At 31.6% G+C, this 18,495-nt stretch overlaps 1 long non-coding RNA gene across 1 annotated transcript; it reads right to left on the bottom strand.

Moving 5' to 3' along the window:
- Nucleotides 1–13,077: 13,077 nt before the first annotated feature.
- Nucleotides 13,078–16,232, bottom strand: LOC108337585 (uncharacterized). Its single transcript, XR_001832929.2, has 3 exons — nucleotides 15,816–16,232; nucleotides 14,191–14,307; nucleotides 13,078–13,540 (listed from the first exon to the last, which is right to left on the bottom strand). It is a non-coding gene; the product is annotated as an uncharacterized LOC108337585 (long non-coding RNA).
- Nucleotides 16,233–18,495: the final 2,263 nt, after the last annotated feature.

The following is an 18,495-nucleotide window of genomic DNA, read 5'->3' as shown; positions in this document are numbered from 1 at the left end:
AATTTGTGCTTACGTTCAAAATAATACTAAATAATTTAAACTTGTTTGACCTTTTGTTTTACTCCCACTATATATTACACTTTCTAATTTCTGTTTAATAATAGTGAATAATACTATATGCTTCTCCATAGAAATTTTTTGTTTACCTTTTAGAATTTTAATAATTACTCTCTCTATATTGTACTTTTAAAATTTTTATTAAATATGATTTATAAATTACCTCAAAATCTTTATATTTTATCAACATTTATTTTTATGACAATGAAAATGTAAAATATTCTTACAAACTTTCAATATTTTAAATTCTTTACGTTGATATAGTTTTCTATTCTTTTCCTTATCTATTACAAATAAAATATGTGTATATTATTTTCAAATTACTTAATTTATTATCTAATTAGTTTCCTACTCGTGTACTTGTTTCATATTCGTATCATTTATCGAACATAAATCTTCAGGAATAACTATAAAAATATCTTTTGTATCACATCACTTGTTTTAGTTAGCTTGTCGATTGCTTCAAAAATGGCTAGATTTTGTATAAATGGCTATATTTCATTTTTATTTTCTCTGTTTTCATATCAAATTCTTTTAAACAGATACTTATAACTTTTATTTTATAATTTTTTTTTTACTTTTATTATTAAAAACTAATTGTGAATAACTCTTATAATTTATAAACTCTTTTGCTATATATTTTTAATTCATATTTTTGAATTTTATCTGATCTTATAAACAACTGCAATGCACTTCAATTACAATTTTAAATAAAGCAAATTAATATCTAAATACACACGCAAATACGCAAGAATACTTCAATAAACAAAATTGAATATCTTGATTTGTTGCATACAAATATACAATATCTAGATTGACAAGATTTTGTATGCTCGAGTTTTTTATGTGTGGAAACCGTATATCTTTGACACACTTTTAAATTTTTATTATTCTCTTTTAAATTATATAGTTATCGTTTTATTATTCTTATATTGTTATTTTCTTTCGTTCCTCCTATCCTTATATTTGATTTACATTTATATAATCTTCAACTATTTTATTTTTCTTCTTTTTTATTTTAAAAATAGAGAGACACTAAGTTATTGTCTCTGCCCTAGTATTAGTAAAATTCAGTACAATATTTCCATAAAAGGGCATATCATTAATTGAAAGGAAGGGTAGGAGTTTCCTTTGTAATGAATGAAACAGTTGAATTAGGTATATATATTTGAATATAAATAGAATTGTGAATTGATAGTTCTTTGTTTAAATTTAAATTGAAATGGAATACATTTTTAACTGCACTCAAAACTGAATGGTTTAAAGCAATGTAACTATTACATATAAACTTTCTATTTTTCTCAACAAATGCTTATGATTTCTTATTATATATTCATTCAATTTATTGCCAAAAGAGAAGTAATATTCATAAAAAAATGACCATTTTTCAATAATTGAATATTCATATTAACAAAAAAAATAAGATGAATAAGGTTAATTTATAATTATAAAAGTAAATCTATATTGTATGAATTAGTTTTGTAAGATTAAAGTAGATATACTATAATATTTTCTTACGAGTCAAATTTGTGATAATGAATTATCTATGTTAATGTTCAAAATTTTCATGATGGTTAGAGTGATATAAATACACATATTACCTATTTGAGTTATTAAGTTTACTCTCTTCTTTAGGTAAAAGTTGAAAGTACAACGAGTAATGGTTTTACGTATTCAGATTATCAGATTATTAGAACTTTTTTTTATCGTATTGAACAGTAACTCTTCTATCACATGTTAAGGAATGTTTAGTATTGAAATATTATAGTCTATATTTTTTAGGTGGTGCAGTAGAATATGGCAAGTTTTTCAATATATTGTGGTTTATATAGTTTAAACATTCAAATATGTTTCTCTCTCATTCTACATCCATGCATAATCATCCCAAGAACAAAAGGTAAACGACTTTTTTGTCTGTAAGCTACCAATAACGGCTAGCACATTGTTTGATGGATGGAACAGACATAAACAAAGTGAAAAAAAAAAAACAAAAAACAAAGGCCAACGTTATTATATCCGTTTGGGAAAGAAGAGTTACTGTTAGGTTTGAAGTTTGGTACGTAATGTGGTAGATTGTTACATTAATTTTCCAAAATGTAATATTCCATCAGTACCTTTGGTTTTTTTTCTTGACCTAATGGTTCTAACGCTTGCTCTCGAACACAGTATTAAAATAATGATTTAGTTAATGAAAATCATATTTCATGTTCGAAGTTCTACATAATTAATTAAAAATAAAATCAGTTTAAAATATAAAAATAAATATACATCTTATTTTACAAATTCTATTTTTTAAAATTAAGTATAAAGTATATTTCTTAACAATTATCTTTTTAATGTTAAAAATGTAGAAAATATAAGGTATTAGATGTAGTTTTAGTTTGAATACTATAATTAAATTCAAAATACTAGTTTTGTAGGTCACACCATATTCCTGGTAGCATTGCTTGTGCATTTAAAGAATGAGTTTGGGGAGTAGTAGTTGGGCTTGAATCCATGCTCTTGAAGCAATAATTAGCTTTACTTACCAATTGGCACTATGTAAGGAAGGTTTTTCTCCTACTTTTTGTAGCTATGCTATAGTAGTTTGAATTTTAAATCAGAATAAAGAATAAGTCTTTTCCTTTCAAGTGGTGAATTTCAAACCCAATCACCATAGCAACACGTGATGTTCTCCAAATCCATTGTTTTTCCATGGCTATACAACAATGCTAATAATCTTCGTTACGATGTTATCTTCTTCATGCAATGCAATTGCCAATATTTTGTCTTCAATATGTACTTTTTTAAAGAAAACAATTTTTATATATAAAAAAAAAGATAAAACAGAAAATATAACTAAAAGGGATTTTTTTTTCTCATTAACAAATTAAAAATAAATAAAATAATTTTCTTGAAACGAAATGTGATGTAACTGTGATACTATTAAATTGTATTTTATATTTCGTTTTAATGGATGATATCTGTTTAAAAAATGTCAACATTAACTGCACACTATTCTTCATGTGAATTTGGGCAAACTATTTATTTGTTTGAAATAGCAGCGTTGGGCAATTTATGAAATGAATATTCACTGTATGAAATGGTCCCCTAAGCATTAATTAAAAAATTTGTTTTTGTGGTTTGGCTGGTGACAAAACTCAACTTTGTCTATTTTTTGCCATTGCATTTAACTAGAACACCCTAGAAGAGGAAAATAAAAAACTTTAAAACTGTTTTTTTGTGGTTGATAAGATTTTTAACAGCAACAACTATAGCCAATTTGGTAATTTTTGGTGAAGCTAAGGTTTGGGTTTTTTTAGTGTTTCATTTCCAAGTTGTTACTTGAAATGTTAGGTTTAGTTGGTGTAAGAGGTTTCCACTGTAACATTAACAAGCATAGTTGTTGAAGTGGTCCTTTTACCCTTTATAACGGTGATTTCTGGATTATTTATTCTAAAAATCTTTAGAAATAAATTTTTGGAAATAAGATTTTTGGAAAAACAAATAGATTTGAATCATAACTAAAATAAACTCTGAACAAGTTCAAACAGTTCCACCTAGACTGGATTTAATATAACATGATTTGACTTGATATGAAATTATTCAACTTAGTTGACACAACTCTACGAGTTAAAATTGAAACTCTATTTGGGTTAATGTGACTAAACTATTTTTAAAAAATTATAAAAAAGTAATAAAACTTAAAAATATTTTTAAATGTTTTTTACTTTTTGTCTTCTAAATTTTAATTAGATCATTTTTATATACTATTAATTAAATTAATAATAATTTAATTTTAGACATTGATTTTTTTATCTTTTCAAGCATTAAATAATTTTGCAAACATAAATGAAACATAGTTAACGAAATAAAAAATTATTTTTTGAAAATATTAAAATTAATAAAAAATCAAATTTAAAAATATTTCAATTGTCTTTATATTTTCTTTTACAATTAAACTTGTGACAAGACAACCAAAAAGACAATAAAAATTTGGAAGTCGGTACAATAGTTAATTTTGAAAAATTATAGAAAAACCATACAAATAAAAATTGTGGTTTTAAGTACGAAAATTGATTACATGTAAAAAAATATTAGCTTTTACAACATTTTTTAATTAAATATGGAAGTATGTGATTTTTCAAAATGTTTATTTTCCAGAAAATGTTAGAAAAAAACATTCTACAAAATATTTTTTTTAATTTTAGACCCGCGAAAAATTAGCTTACTTTTTTTTATTCATAATGAAAAATAGAAAATTACGTAATTCTTGGAAACTATTTTGATTGTTGATATTTTTAATTTTGAAAATTATATATTTTGGTATTTTATATTATAAACTATGATATCATATAGGACACTAATTATCATACAAGTAATTATACCATTATTTTTTCATATCTACACTCAAAAAGAAATGTGAAAAAAAAATATTTTTCAAAAACAAGTATTGGACATAAGACAATGCAGAGGCATGTAAATTCACTTCTTTCTTTCTTGAAAGATTTCATATAATACAATGCGACAACCATACAGATGCCCGGAAAAAGCATGAGAAAAAAAAAAATTCCAGATTTTATTTTGTACGTTTTTTATTATTTTTATTTATTATTATTATTATTAATTTATTTTAAAATATATATATTGGTGTAGATATGCAAAACACGGGTGCCTAACAATAAGAGGGTTAAGGTTATGAAAATTAAAACAAATGTTACAAAAGTAAAAGAGAAAACCCAAAATACAATTAAAATAAAGTGGAGTGTATAAGAGAAAAGTGGGGTGCAGAAAGATAAAGCCCAAATAAAATAAATAAAAGAGGTGGGAATACAAATAGAAAACGTGTGAGGTGGAGGTAGTGAAAGCCTAAAGATAAAATAAGGAACCGTGGCATGAAGAAATGAAGAGTGTTTGTTCCCTCCATCACCACATCCTACTTCCTACACCTCCCCAAATTCTTTTAATTCCAATTCTAGTCTTAGATTAAAACATTTTTACTTTTAACATTTAGGATATTTTAATTTATTAGAAACCCTACTTCTTTTTATTTTACTTCTTCCTATTTTAATTTGCGGCTTGTTTTCGTCTCCAGGTTGGTTTTCTTCACCATTCTTTTGTAGCTTTGTTTGTATGTTAGGTAGTTTAATTTAGAGTGTATTATTGTTTGTGTGTTTTGAATCTGTGTTGTTTTATCGTTGCTTATGCATTGTTGTTGTTGGTGGTTGGATTGTTTGTCGCTTAAACAGAGTCTGCGAAGACCAAAACGGATGTGAGATATTCGTTTGGCCTTTAACAAATATCCGACTTCCTTCGACGGATGTGGAATATCTGTTAAAGGCCAAACGGATATCTACATCTGTTTTGGTCTTTGGAGTTTTGAATTTATTTTTCCTTTAGTATTTTAATTTTTTTAGAATTTATAATTTGAATATATATATTTGATATATTTGATATATTTTTTTAAACAGTAATATAATTATAATATATAGAGTTATTTCATATATTTTTAGAATTTTTTGACGTTTTAGATTATTAATTTAATATTTTATAATTTTTTCTAGTTTTTGAATGAATGGATTAAGTTTTAATTAGTTACGTAATTTTTTTATATATTTAAATTATTTTTATTTGTTGAAATAAATATTATTAATTTAATTCTAGTTAATGTTAGTAAATTTGTATTTGTATTTAATTTATTTATAGTGAATTTGTATTTGTAATTAATAATTAAATGAAAATGTATTTATTTATTTTTAATTAATTAGTGTAATTGTTCATTTTATTTAATTCTTTTTGTAGTTAATAAATTAATTATTATTAGTTTAATTATTTTGAATTGTATTTTTTTATAGTTTATTAATGATATTTAAAATAATAATTTATTTCATTTCTAAAAAGAAACAATTAAATTTTTGTCAAAAATGACAAGAACACGCGGTGCAACTTTTAGTTCTCGAGGTGAGAGTTCTCGAGGAGAGATTTTGACGTAGGGCGAAGCTCGGAGAAGACCTACCGCTTCTGCTCGCAGAAGGCGTGTAGCTCTTATTGAGGATGACCTTATAGCAGAGGAGCGAGCCTTTGAGGAGCAGACATATGAGGCCTATGAGACTCATGGTCAGGTGGAGGCACTTGAGGCCACTGACGATGATGATGAGGAGAGGAGCATGTGGATGTTCCTCACTAGAGTTGTCAAAATGGGTCACAACTCGCGGGCCAACCCGGTCCACCATAGGTTTGAGCCGGGTTAGGTTTGAAAAAATTATATTTTTTTTGTGCGGGTGAGATTTCAACCCGGCTCATTTAAACCCGGCTCATGAGGGTTGAACCTGTGGTGGGCCAGGTTGGCCCACCAACCCACCTACCTAATTTTATTTTATTAAAATTTAATTTTAATTTTATAAAAAAATATTTATTATTTTGTTTTTGCTTGAAAAAGTTATTTAAATTCCTAATTTTCAAAATTAATTAAACACCCATGTTGGGAGTGAAATTTGTTTAGATTTAAATTATAGAAAATTTGTAATTTTTTTTTATTTAAAAAAAGTTGTAATTAAGTGAGCCAGTAAGTCAATCTGTTTACCCACCAACCCGTGGTGGGTCGGGTCGGGTTCAAATTTTTCTGGCTCGCTAATAAATGAATCGGGTTCGATTGACTCACTAAGTGACCAACCCGTGGTGGGTTGGGTCGGGTCGGGCCGGGTGACCCGTTTTGACAGCTTTATTCATCACCCTCAGATGTTAAAAATAAACCTTTTAGCTTTTCTAAAGCCCATGTGAAATTACTTTGTGTTTCAGTAGACAAGAAAGCAAATGCGGTTGAGAAGGTTAACCCTATAAAAGTCATGCCCACAATCTCAAGTAACAAAGTCTATATTTGTTTGTTTTATATGTGGAATCCATTAAAAATAGAACATTAAATGAGTTTAACAATTTCACTGCATCAGGATGTGTCCAAAACAAGTCAGTAACAACCTCTGAATCATCAGCACACCTGCTCCAATGAATGTACTTATCCTGGTCCAACAACATCATAAGTTGTTGTAATTTAGTTTTAGACCCTCTCAATGATCGTTTATACGCTTGCCTTGGGTTGTAGATTTGTTTAATTGTGTTGACATTTCGATCATTATTTTCTTTTAGGGTTAAAATATTTGCAGGTGTAACTTTACTCTTTGTTATATCAACTAGTAATGACTGCTCAATCATATTTAACTTGTCAGCATAAGGGTGACCAACTAAAGTTTCAGCCAACTCATGGTTGTGATGTCCACATATCACCTTCAACACTCATTCGTCCCCATCTGAACATGGTTTACACTTTAATCTAAATAAACACTCACATTTACGAGTGTCATATACACTAGTCACCGCTTTGGCTTTGTATTTCCGATATTTCCCCTTCTTTCACATCCAAGTATGACGAACGTTTTTCTTCCCCGTTGATGAGTGCATATTTATGCCCACATTTATGCTTTAAAATTCAAATTTTTGATGAATTCGTGTGCTTGAATGAGTGACTTAAAGAGGATTTGTTAAGATTGGATATATTGGGTTTGGGAATAAAAAGGGACCTAAAAAGTGATTTTTAGTTGCATAAATTATTCTTGGAAATTCTTACGTTTATTTGTGCAGCTGAGAATATAAGTTTTATTGGTCCAAATGGCAATTCAAGGCCCAAAATCAGATTTTGTTTGGAAAATAATATACAAATGGGCCAAGCAGACAGACTTTACCTTTGCACCTCCTAAAATCCCTACATACACCCCTCTTCTCTTAACCAGACTCAATACTAAGCCAAACAGTAACTCTATACACCTACTAAATTTCCCTACCCATACCCCTCCTAAGCCAAACTCCACCAGATCATGCCACGTGTCCAAATCCTCCCCACAAAGATTTATCCAACCACATACTGCCACATCACCTCCCTCTGCCATGTCATCATCTTCCCAAAACCCTAATTCCCAAATCCAAACCCTAGGACAGGTACAGCCGCCGTCACACCACCTCTTCATCGCGCAACCATCCTTTCCGCCGCGCTGCCACCAAACCCAGGTCGCCGTCAACCTTCGAGCCACCGTCGCGAAACCCCACCATCGACGCGAGTCCTCCTTCGTCAATCGCGAGACCTAGCCGTGCTACTTCCTCCATGCCGCCACCACCAAATCGTCCTCCTTTCTCGCCGGACAACCACCATCAACCATCACCACCGTTCATCTTCTCCACTCGCGAAACACAGTCACACTATCTCGCTCTTCCAGTACTGCGATCCCTTTCCTGACTGCGACTCCCTCTTCTTCATCGCCCCAGCCATCGAGAGAAGCCTCCACTCATCAGACCGTCAACACACATCTCCCATGGTAGCTATCATCGCGCCACCATGTCGTAGATACAAACCACCCTCGTCGCAAGAATCTTCCACGACCACCAACATCTTCCTCGCGTGCCAATCTCGTCGGAGCATAGGCCGTCATCTCCAACCCCAAACCTGCAAACAGAAAACCAATCTGCAGAACCCTAATTTTGGGTGGAAAGGGACCGGACACGTGGCGAGCACTCATTGGTGCGTTCTTTCTCTGGTCAAAAGTGGTCAATGCTATTTGAATCTGGTCAAGGGTGGTCAACTGAGGGGCTTTCTTGCAATTTTAGAAATTCAGAAGGGGCTAAAGTGCAGATAGAGGAAATTTCAGGGTATTTGTGCAATTTTGGAAAGTCAGAAAAGATAAAAAATAAAATTCAGTTGTTGAATTAATTTAATTTAGGAATATCAACAGAAAATATCTTCCAAATAATTTTATAATTATTTAAATCTTTTAGTTATTTGGAAGATATCACTAGTACAAAATGTGCTTTTAAACTCGCACAATAGACCTCTCTTTACACCAAACCGCTGTCTATCCAAACACGGTGGCAGTTTCGTTATTAACGAGACCTTATAGGCCTCGGTTCAGACTAGACTGGTGCCAAAAAGAGCTACCACTTCGGTTGTGAAGGCAACCGGTGCCTAATTAGCCGGTTTCTGATGCGGTTAAGAGAAACCCGAGGTGGAAGGGGTATATTGCATCGGTTGGTAGGAAGGACCGAGGCATATAAGCCTTTACTGCCTCAGGCACAAGAAGGACCAAGGCATATAAGTCTCTCTTACTTCCCCAAAATTTTTCCCCAAATGTTGAAGGAAAACCTAGCTCCCTCGCTCTCGCCTCCCCTCGCTCTCGCTCCCTCTCCTCGCTCTCGCTCTCACCTCCCTCCCCTCGCTCTCGCTCCCTCTCCTCGCTCTCCCTCCCTCCCCTCGCTCTCGCTCCGTCGCTTTCTCGCTGGCTCACTCTCGCTTCGTCGCTCTCTCGCTCTCGCTCTGAAGACTACTGCTCCAAAATCTCCTGCGAGTGCGTCACCTCTTGAGTGAAGAGCAACCGGTGGTGGTGCATCAATGGTGGCGGCGGTGCTAGGTGGTGATGAACGGAGTGTCGTGATGGTGTGTCAATGGAGTTTTTTGGTGAAAAAGGTGAGTGCGATTGGGGTTGTTCTGATGTTGATGGTGGTGATGCGAATTAGGGTTTGATGACGGCGGAGAAGGAGGAGAAGCGGCAGAGGCAGCAACGATTGAGGTGGTGGAGGAGGAAGCGAACAACGACTCTGCGGCTCTGTAAGGGAGACGAACAGCGCGGGGACGGGGACGGGAGCGACTCTGTTCGCTGGTGTCTCTGTGGCGGAGAATGTTTCGGTCTGAGAAGGTGAGATTTGGGTCTGTTCGCTACGTTTGGGTTTCTTTGAGAGCTTAGAGCTTCGTTGCATCTGTGTTGGGTTTGACCGTGAGGAAGTCCACCTTCGAGGTAGCCAGTAGCCAGACGACGAACAAGTTCAGACTGGATGGCAGTAGACTCTTGGGTTGGGGGCAGATTGAGCTTAGTTGGGTCTTATGCAATTTTGGATGGCAGTAGACCGTGAGGAACATTTTCTGTGCTTTCTGCTTTCAACAAGCTGGAACATTTTCTAGAAAATCGAAAACCACTATACTGCCTCGGTTCAGGTCCCAAGCGAGGCAGTAGAATCCGAGATATTGACTCGGTTCAGCAGAAACCGAGGCAAAATCCTATCGTTTTTCGACTCGGCTCGCAACCGAGGCAAAAAGAGGTGGACTTTTTACCTCGTTTGTATATGCCTCGGTTACGGAACCGGTGTCTATAACCGAAAATAACCGAGGTCATATCCCTTGAGTGCACTAGTGTATAAGATAAAAGATTCTATCAACTGAATATTTAGAGTCCAAGCCCAATCAAGCCTATATAAAGAGACTTAGGGGACTTGACTTCAATTCATTCATTCTCTCATACTCCTCTCACTTTTCTTTCATCTTGTATTCAACTCGATTCATGGAGAGCTAATCATCTAGGGCTATTTTGTTGTAATTCCATGATGGATTCCGAGGTTACGTTCAGTTAATGCAATTGTTTATTTTGATTATTGATTTAAGTTGTTCTCTCTATGTCTTTCATCTCTCTATCTTGTTAAAAGTAAAGATTTTTGCATCATAATGTGTTTGAATCTACATGCATATTGATTATATGAGTTTTAGGGTTTCTAGGTTTAATTAAGAATCTACTTTGATTTAATTTAGGAAGTTTCATATGATTAAATGGTTTTTACTATCAATTGAGAATGTACTTTGGTTGGTAGTAATAATTTCAACTATAATTAATTGAGAATTTACTTTGATTGATTAACTTTTAACTTGGTTAGGGGATTTAAGAATAGACATGATTAAACACAATAGAATTTAATTGAGAATGTACTTTGGTTGAATTTATTGTGAATAATCTAGAAAGGTTTTCCATTTGATTGAAAATTTACTTTGGTTAAATGCATGATCGCCCTCAAATTAATTAAGAATGTACTTTAATTAATTTGAAACTTAAACAATAATCAATTGAACAATCATCCGTGAATAACCGATGATGAATCTATCTTGGAAAAGCAGTGGAATTAGCCTTTTTTAAGTTTCTTATTTATTCTTTAAACATTCTTCAACCATTACTTTTATTCATAAGCATTGCATAACATTCATAAGAGTCAGATATTCGAAAGCAATTCCGTGTTCGTAGGGAGACGACTCAGAGTTACTTCAGCTTTATCTACTTGGCAATACTGAAGTTGCCTTGAAAAGTAGTATTAATTTGATAGCTTCAACGACAACGTATCACCCGTACATTAGTAGCTATGTCAAATCTTACTATTACCAAAACAAATCCTAAATCATAAGTCATCCCTCTTACCCATTCAATTAAGTGCTTCCTTGAACGAAATATTTCATTTGTGGTAAATTTATTTGTCAAATCTCCCTTTACAACTTCGATGACAAATGAAGAGAAATCGGATATGAAACTAGAATTAATTTAAGAATCCATATGAAGATATTCATCCATTTTAAACAATAATCACCTATAAAATTATAATGAGTCTCATTAACATAATTAATAACTAATCAAACAAATATAAAAATGTTAATATAATTAAATTATATATTTCATATAATTAAACTAATAAGTAACTTTTTATATAATTATAAAATTGTTAAACAATTAAAAAATACAAAAATCATATATAAAAAATATATCTACACTATTAAAATATCATCATAAATAAAAATAAACTAATATTTTATACAAAAACATTAAATTTATAAACTAATTATATATAATGTGCTAAATAAAAAAATATAAATATAAACTAATAACAATAAAAATCTTCAAAAATACATTATTAAAATACATCAAAAATATATTCAAAAATAATACATCAAAACATGTAAATTACGTTATTAAAATATCTTCAAAAATAATATAAAAGTAATAACGATAAACTAATAAAAACAAAAGTTTAAAAAATATTACCCTTAAACGGATGTGAGCATCCGTCAGCGGATGCCAACATCCGTTGAAGGTAAAACGAATATCCACACTAATTATCCCTCAACCTAAACTTAATTCTGTCCTTTCGGTTTATCCCCCAACCTAAATGGACACTCACATTTTTTTGTGTCGGATACATTAGGTTGAACATCTAGTTTGTACTTCTTATACTTCTTACTTCTTTCACAACCTAATAAAACAAACGTCTTTCTTCCAGCTTCACGTTAGATCTTATAATCACGATAATAAATCCAAGGTCAAATCCAATCTTTCGAACTCATTCAATTAAATCGTCGCGTGAAGAGAAAATTTCATTAGTGAAAAACTTATCTCTATAGTCGCCTTCAACCACTTCATTTAGAAAAAAAGAAAATTTAAACACAAAACCCAAATTTATTTAAGAATCGACAAATAAATATTTATCCATTTTATAATATTAATTACAACCTACAATAAACATTCTTACGACTGCATATTCCTCCATCGAATAACAACAACAACCTAAATTGTAAATTAAATAATACATTAAAAAAAGCAACATCACATATTAAAAAACATAAATACATTATAAATTAAATAGAAAATTAAAAGCATTAAAACATATTCAAAATTAACTAATAAATAAAAGCAACATATCATATTAAACATTATATAATAAATAAAAAACATACAAATATTATAAATTAAATAAAAAATTAAAAACATTGAGACATAAATTCAAAATTAAATAAAAAACAACAAAACTTAAATAGATTATATCATAAATAAAAAAATTAACTTAGTCTAAAAAACATTAAATGATAAAAAAATTATTTCATATTACAAGTTAAATTATAAATAACAAATAACATAACATTTTAAAATTTAAATAATAATTACAAAATATAAACATATTATATATGAAATAAAAAGTTAAAAAGATTACAACAAAAAAACATTAACTAATAAAACAAAATTACAAAAAATATTGCAAACTGAATACTAAATAAAAAAACCAAAAAATTATTAAAAATTAAATACAACTAAACACGCATAAATAACAAAAAAAATATTCAAAACTAAATAACAAATAAAAATAGAAATATATTAACAAATAATAAATATTAACATATAATAAATCAACTATTAAATAAATACTAAAAATAACTATATAATATAAATATTATAAATTAAAAAAAACTCATAATAATTAAACAAACAAAATAAAAAAATATAAAAGTAAAATCTAAAAAAGAAATAAAAAGGGTGACCGCATCTCGAATTATGGTAGAACTTTAACCAGCTTTCTAAATACGATGAACTCTTAATCTGTCTTTGAAATGCAATTAAGAGCTCGCCGACATTCGAACATTGATTAAAGTTCTGCCGTAATTCGAAGTTTGATTTTTAACTGGCGTTAGAAGACGGACGAGTCCTTAACTTAACTGCATTTGGAACGTTGTTCCTCAACCTCAGGTGCTTATCTCGAATGTCGGCTTCACCATCTTTTTCCTCTCACGAACCACAACACCTATCACCAATGTTCGAGACCACTGCCAACACGTTGGGATCACCACCAGAACGCCGGGTCACCACGGAACCACAAAATGGAAGCACTACAACCACAACTTTAGAAGCTCACGCACAAAAACACACCGCAAGAATAAACAATGAGTGTCGAAGAAACAACCATTATTGCTGGTTGTTGGAATTAAACCAACAGAATTTAATCATGATCACTGGTGCAGACATTTGTTGGAGTTCAATAAATGAAAGGCAAAAGAGTCCAATAGAAAGTGCAGATATCGGTGAGATGCAGGAAAAATAACTCCATTTTCTTTCTCCACTCCGCACATAAAGCAAGAAGGGGAGGCAACCTCATAACATTCCCTCAGTCACTCACTACCTAGTTTTCTCACATTTCCATCATCTTTCACACTATACACACCCTCACAAGGAGCATACACTCTTTTTTTTCATCAACTCACTTTTCTTCCACATGATTTGATCGGTCATCCACACCACAAAAACGAGGACGAGATCTTCACATCCATTTTTCATATTTTAAATACATAATTATAATTTAAATATTATTAGTAACCCCCATTTTATTTATTTATTATATATAAATACTACATTGCATAAAATATTACAATCATTCTTCTTGCACTGCAACCACAGCAATGGATTGCTGACTTCTCTTACATATTGCAATACAAAAATATATTATAACAATTATAACAATTGCTAACAGAAAACAACTTACAAAAATAATATTTTCTTTGGGAGTGGTTTTGAATTGCATTGCGAAATTGTATCTGCCGTCGTCGTTCATGTTCATATGCAAACTAGGAGTGATCCCCTGCACCTCCAAGAGTTCTGGCTGGACATCCAAATTTCCACAATACCTTTCTATTAAATGAAGTTGAACAAATTTTGTGCACAGATGATAAAGTAATGATGCTATCCAAAATGTGGTTTAATATACAAATATAAAAAACACAACAAATTAAAAATAAATACATAAGTCAAAAAATATAACAAATAATTAAATAATAATTAATATATCAATAATTAAAAAATTTAAAAAGTATTACAAATTATAAATAAATTACAAATCAAATGAAAAGTTAAAAATAACAAGATTTATTTCGATGATAACTAATATTTAAATAAATACAAATATAATAAAATCTTACAAATTAAAAATAAATTAACAAAACAAATAAAAATGTTAAAAGTAAAAAAATAATTACGTCAGAAATAATATTTAAATAAACATAAAATATAAAAAACAATAACAATTTAAAATAAAAATAAATAAATAAATAACATAAAAGTAATAAATATAAAAATAATAATTTTTTTCGGATATAACAAAATAAATATTAACTAAAAAACAAAGATAAATAACAAATTATAAATTAAAAACAAAAACACAGCAGAGTCTCTAGTGTTCAAATTGGACAGGGGTCTCTACCGGCGTTTAAATTGGACAGGGGTCTCTATCGGCGTTTAAATTGCGCAGAGGTGTCTACGTGGGATGACTGAGACGAACACCGCTGCCCTTGTCTGTGAGAGAAGAGACCACACAGATGGTAAGGGAGTTTAAATTGTGCTGAGGTCTCTACGTGAGATGACTGAGACGAACACCAAACACTGAACACCGCTGTCCTTGTCCGTGAGAGAAGAGACAACACAGATTGTGAGGGAGACACATAGAGAAGTGCAGCGAAAGAGGGAGGGAGGAGAGAGTGAGAGATGGAGGACAAAGATGAGAGGGAGAGAGCAGAGAACGGAGTACAGAGACAAGAGAGCAAGAGATGAAATTGATAGAGCTTCTGTACTTCACTGGAATTCAGAAGGGTAGTGTGTAGATTTCTGAAGCCTTGTTCATCCATATGATACTCTGCGGAATGTTCGTGGAATCAGAATGGACAAGCCACAACACAACCATGTTATTCCCTCTAATCCAGACAGCGTGTTCAGGCTTGTCTGCTTCAGGTGAACGAAGATCACCCAGAACGAACTCAATCTTGCTTTTGGCGCTGAGAGCCGTCAGCATTGAGCGACTCCAAGAATGATAGTTGGGATAGTCAAAAACGAGCGAGACAAAGGCAGTTGCAGGATTTTCACTAGGATGAATTTAGAGGTAACTGTTATCGTCTGCCATGGCAGAGAGAACAAAAGCAAAAGAAGGAGAAAAAAAAGAAGAGAGTAGAGAAACAGGCAGCAGAGCCCTTCAAAGGAAAAGCTCTGATACCATGTTAGAATGGTATATGCAGTTACTAAAAAGATGCACAATCAAGGTAAAAGCAATGTGATCCATGATGAAGAAGATGCAAATAATTGAAGAAGAAGAAGCAAAGAAGGAAAGATTCATAAACTTACTCGTGCAAGAAGAAATATGAACAGTATATTGGTGCAGGGAAAAACCCCTCTCGTCAGTCTTGAATATTCCAGAGAAGAAGCAAAAACAAAAAGAAAAAAGTGTTGTGCGGAGAAAGTAAACCAGAGATAAATAAAAAGCTAAAGGAAGTGGGCAGCCTTCTAAAACAGGCCCAATATGAGACAACTTTCAGTGTAGTGTGGGAAATTTGGAGGTGCAATGCTATGGTTTTTTAACAGTGCTCTGACCTTCTCAACTTTCTGAGTTTTAGGTTAGAGTTTTACATGGTTAGATGTAAAATCTGACTTTCTCTAAGTACATGGTTAGATTCAATTTGCAAGTTATATTATGGAGAATGCAAAATATCTACCGATCATGAAAATCTGGAGTGACAGTGAATCCCATTTTACTTTTGGAGAAAAACTTTATATGGAAAGAGAATTAACCTCGTGCAGGAAGAGCTCGGATACTTATACACTTTCATTTGAATAGTTAATGATTTTTTTTGTTTGTCTTTTAGTAACTGCAAGAATGTGAACAAGCTTTATATATTATTGAATAACTAAGCATACGTGATAACTAAAATCATTGAAAACTTTATATATTATTGAATAACTATATTGCTTTAAATTGTTTTATTTTACATATTATGAAGTTTAGCTAAATTTGAGTTCACTTTTATAGTTGTACTATGGTGACAACAAAGCATGGGAAATAATATTATTCTTTGTTGTCTCGTTCCTTGAATCCAAAATTTGCCTAAAAATTTCTGTTGTTTTTCCTCATACCCTTTCCTTTCAAGGATGAATGACAGAAGGACAAATTTACAATTACATGTTTCTGATTCTTTCCAATGACATTACTTCTTGAATAAGATGCTCTGTGAAAAAAAAATAGAAACAGGATTTCATTTTAGCTGTGAAGAAAACGAATGAGATGTTCCTAAAAAGTGATGCTTGAGCAAATGATGATTATGATTATTGAAATAAGTGCATAAGTGTTTTTATTTTGGATTCCGATATTCTAACAACACAATTTTGACAAAAATTTGAAAACGTCATGTGTCAGCGTTTTATTGGATGATTTAAAATATTTTTTTTTTAAAAAAAATTGTTTTTAAAAAAGGGTCAGACTTCTTTTTTCAAAATCTCGAAATCACCCTTCTTCATTCAGCACTATCTCCTCTCTCTAATTTAGGATTTTCATTCTTCTTTTGACATTCTCACTCTCGGTGAAGTTTTCTCTGGACCCGTTGAAGAATCTCTGTCGACCAGTTCAAGAATCTTTCTCTGTCGACCCATTCAACAATCTCTGTCGACCCGTTCAACAATCTCCGTCGACGTTCAACAAGTTCCGTCGTCGGTGGCCCCCTTCGAATGCTATTTTTGTCTCTGAAGTTCGCGATTTGGGCAACTTACGTTCAACGATCTTTGTGGTTGGTCTGTTCGAAGGCTATCTTTCTTGATTGTGTCGAAGTTGTGAGGTGTTTTTTTTTGTGCAATGGGTTCGTCCGGTGACATTGCTGCTTCGAACAAGGTATGTAGTTTTTCCGTTTTCCATATTCATATTTTGGGATTGGGTTATTGTTTTTGGCTTTTGTTGGTCATTTTGGTGGTTATTGGTTTTGGGTTTTGAGTTGTGTTGGTTAATGTTAACAAATATATATTATTTTTTTGTGCAGTTGTTTGTTCGTCATTCATTGAAAACCAAGTTTGTTGTTCGGTTGAATGAAATTTTGAGTGAGGAGCACAAGTCCATTATTTTGAAGACGCAATTTGGATGGTTTTTAGAACTACATGATAACCTTAAGATTGGTAGGAATATTTTGAGCGATTTATTGATTAGATGGGTTGATGAGAGAGGTGGTTTTAGTTTTGGAGAAAAATTTGTTGAATTCAAGGAAGTAGATGTTACCTTAAGCTTAAGGTTGGGTTTAGTTGGTGACCAGATTAAATTTAATGAAAACAAACTTAGAAAAAGTCATTGTCGGAAGTACTTTGGTAATGGAAAATATGAATTGGATTTGATATACGATTTTATTTTGAAACAACACAAAAAGTTGCCTTCAATAGATGTTTATAGGTTGTACGTTTTGGTAGGAATTACTGAGGTATTGTTACCTAATCGCACCAAAACTATATTCCCAATTTTGTTTGAAATTATTGATAGAATAAGTGATTTGGGAACTTTTTGTTGGGGTCGTATAGTGTACCATTATCTACTTAGTAGTTTATGCAAAGCTTGTATATAGTGGAATAGAGGAAATGGTGCAACCATTGTCTATGTGGATGGTTGTGTATACATGTTGCAGGTAAATTATTTACATGGATTGTTTGTTGGTAGTTAAATCAGATGAGTAATTATGATGTGTTTGATGTATTTCAGGTTTGGTTTTATGATCGTTCCCTTCCTTCTAATGTTTGTGTACATAAATACCCAAGAATTTTGCATGGGATGAATATAAATTTAGGTGACAAGTTCATCAAACGTGCAATGGAGACGGGTGTGGTATGTACTTCATTGTTTTATTAATTTTGGTTGAATGAATGGTTCTATACAATGTTAATTGTGATTAAATTGTAGATGCTTGATGATTATGGTGCATCAAGGAAAGAAATGAGTGAGACATCTGTGGAAGCATCAATTAATCCAAGTGCAGAGAGTTTGAAGAAACAAAAAAAG

Source organism: Vigna angularis, chromosome 7 (assembly GCF_016808095.1).
Source record: "Vigna angularis cultivar LongXiaoDou No.4 chromosome 7, ASM1680809v1, whole genome shotgun sequence".
Classification (NCBI taxonomy): Eukaryota; Viridiplantae; Streptophyta; class Magnoliopsida; order Fabales; family Fabaceae; genus Vigna; species Vigna angularis.
Note: the sequence above shows the minus strand (reverse complement) of the source record. Positions and strands in the feature narration are given on the sequence as shown.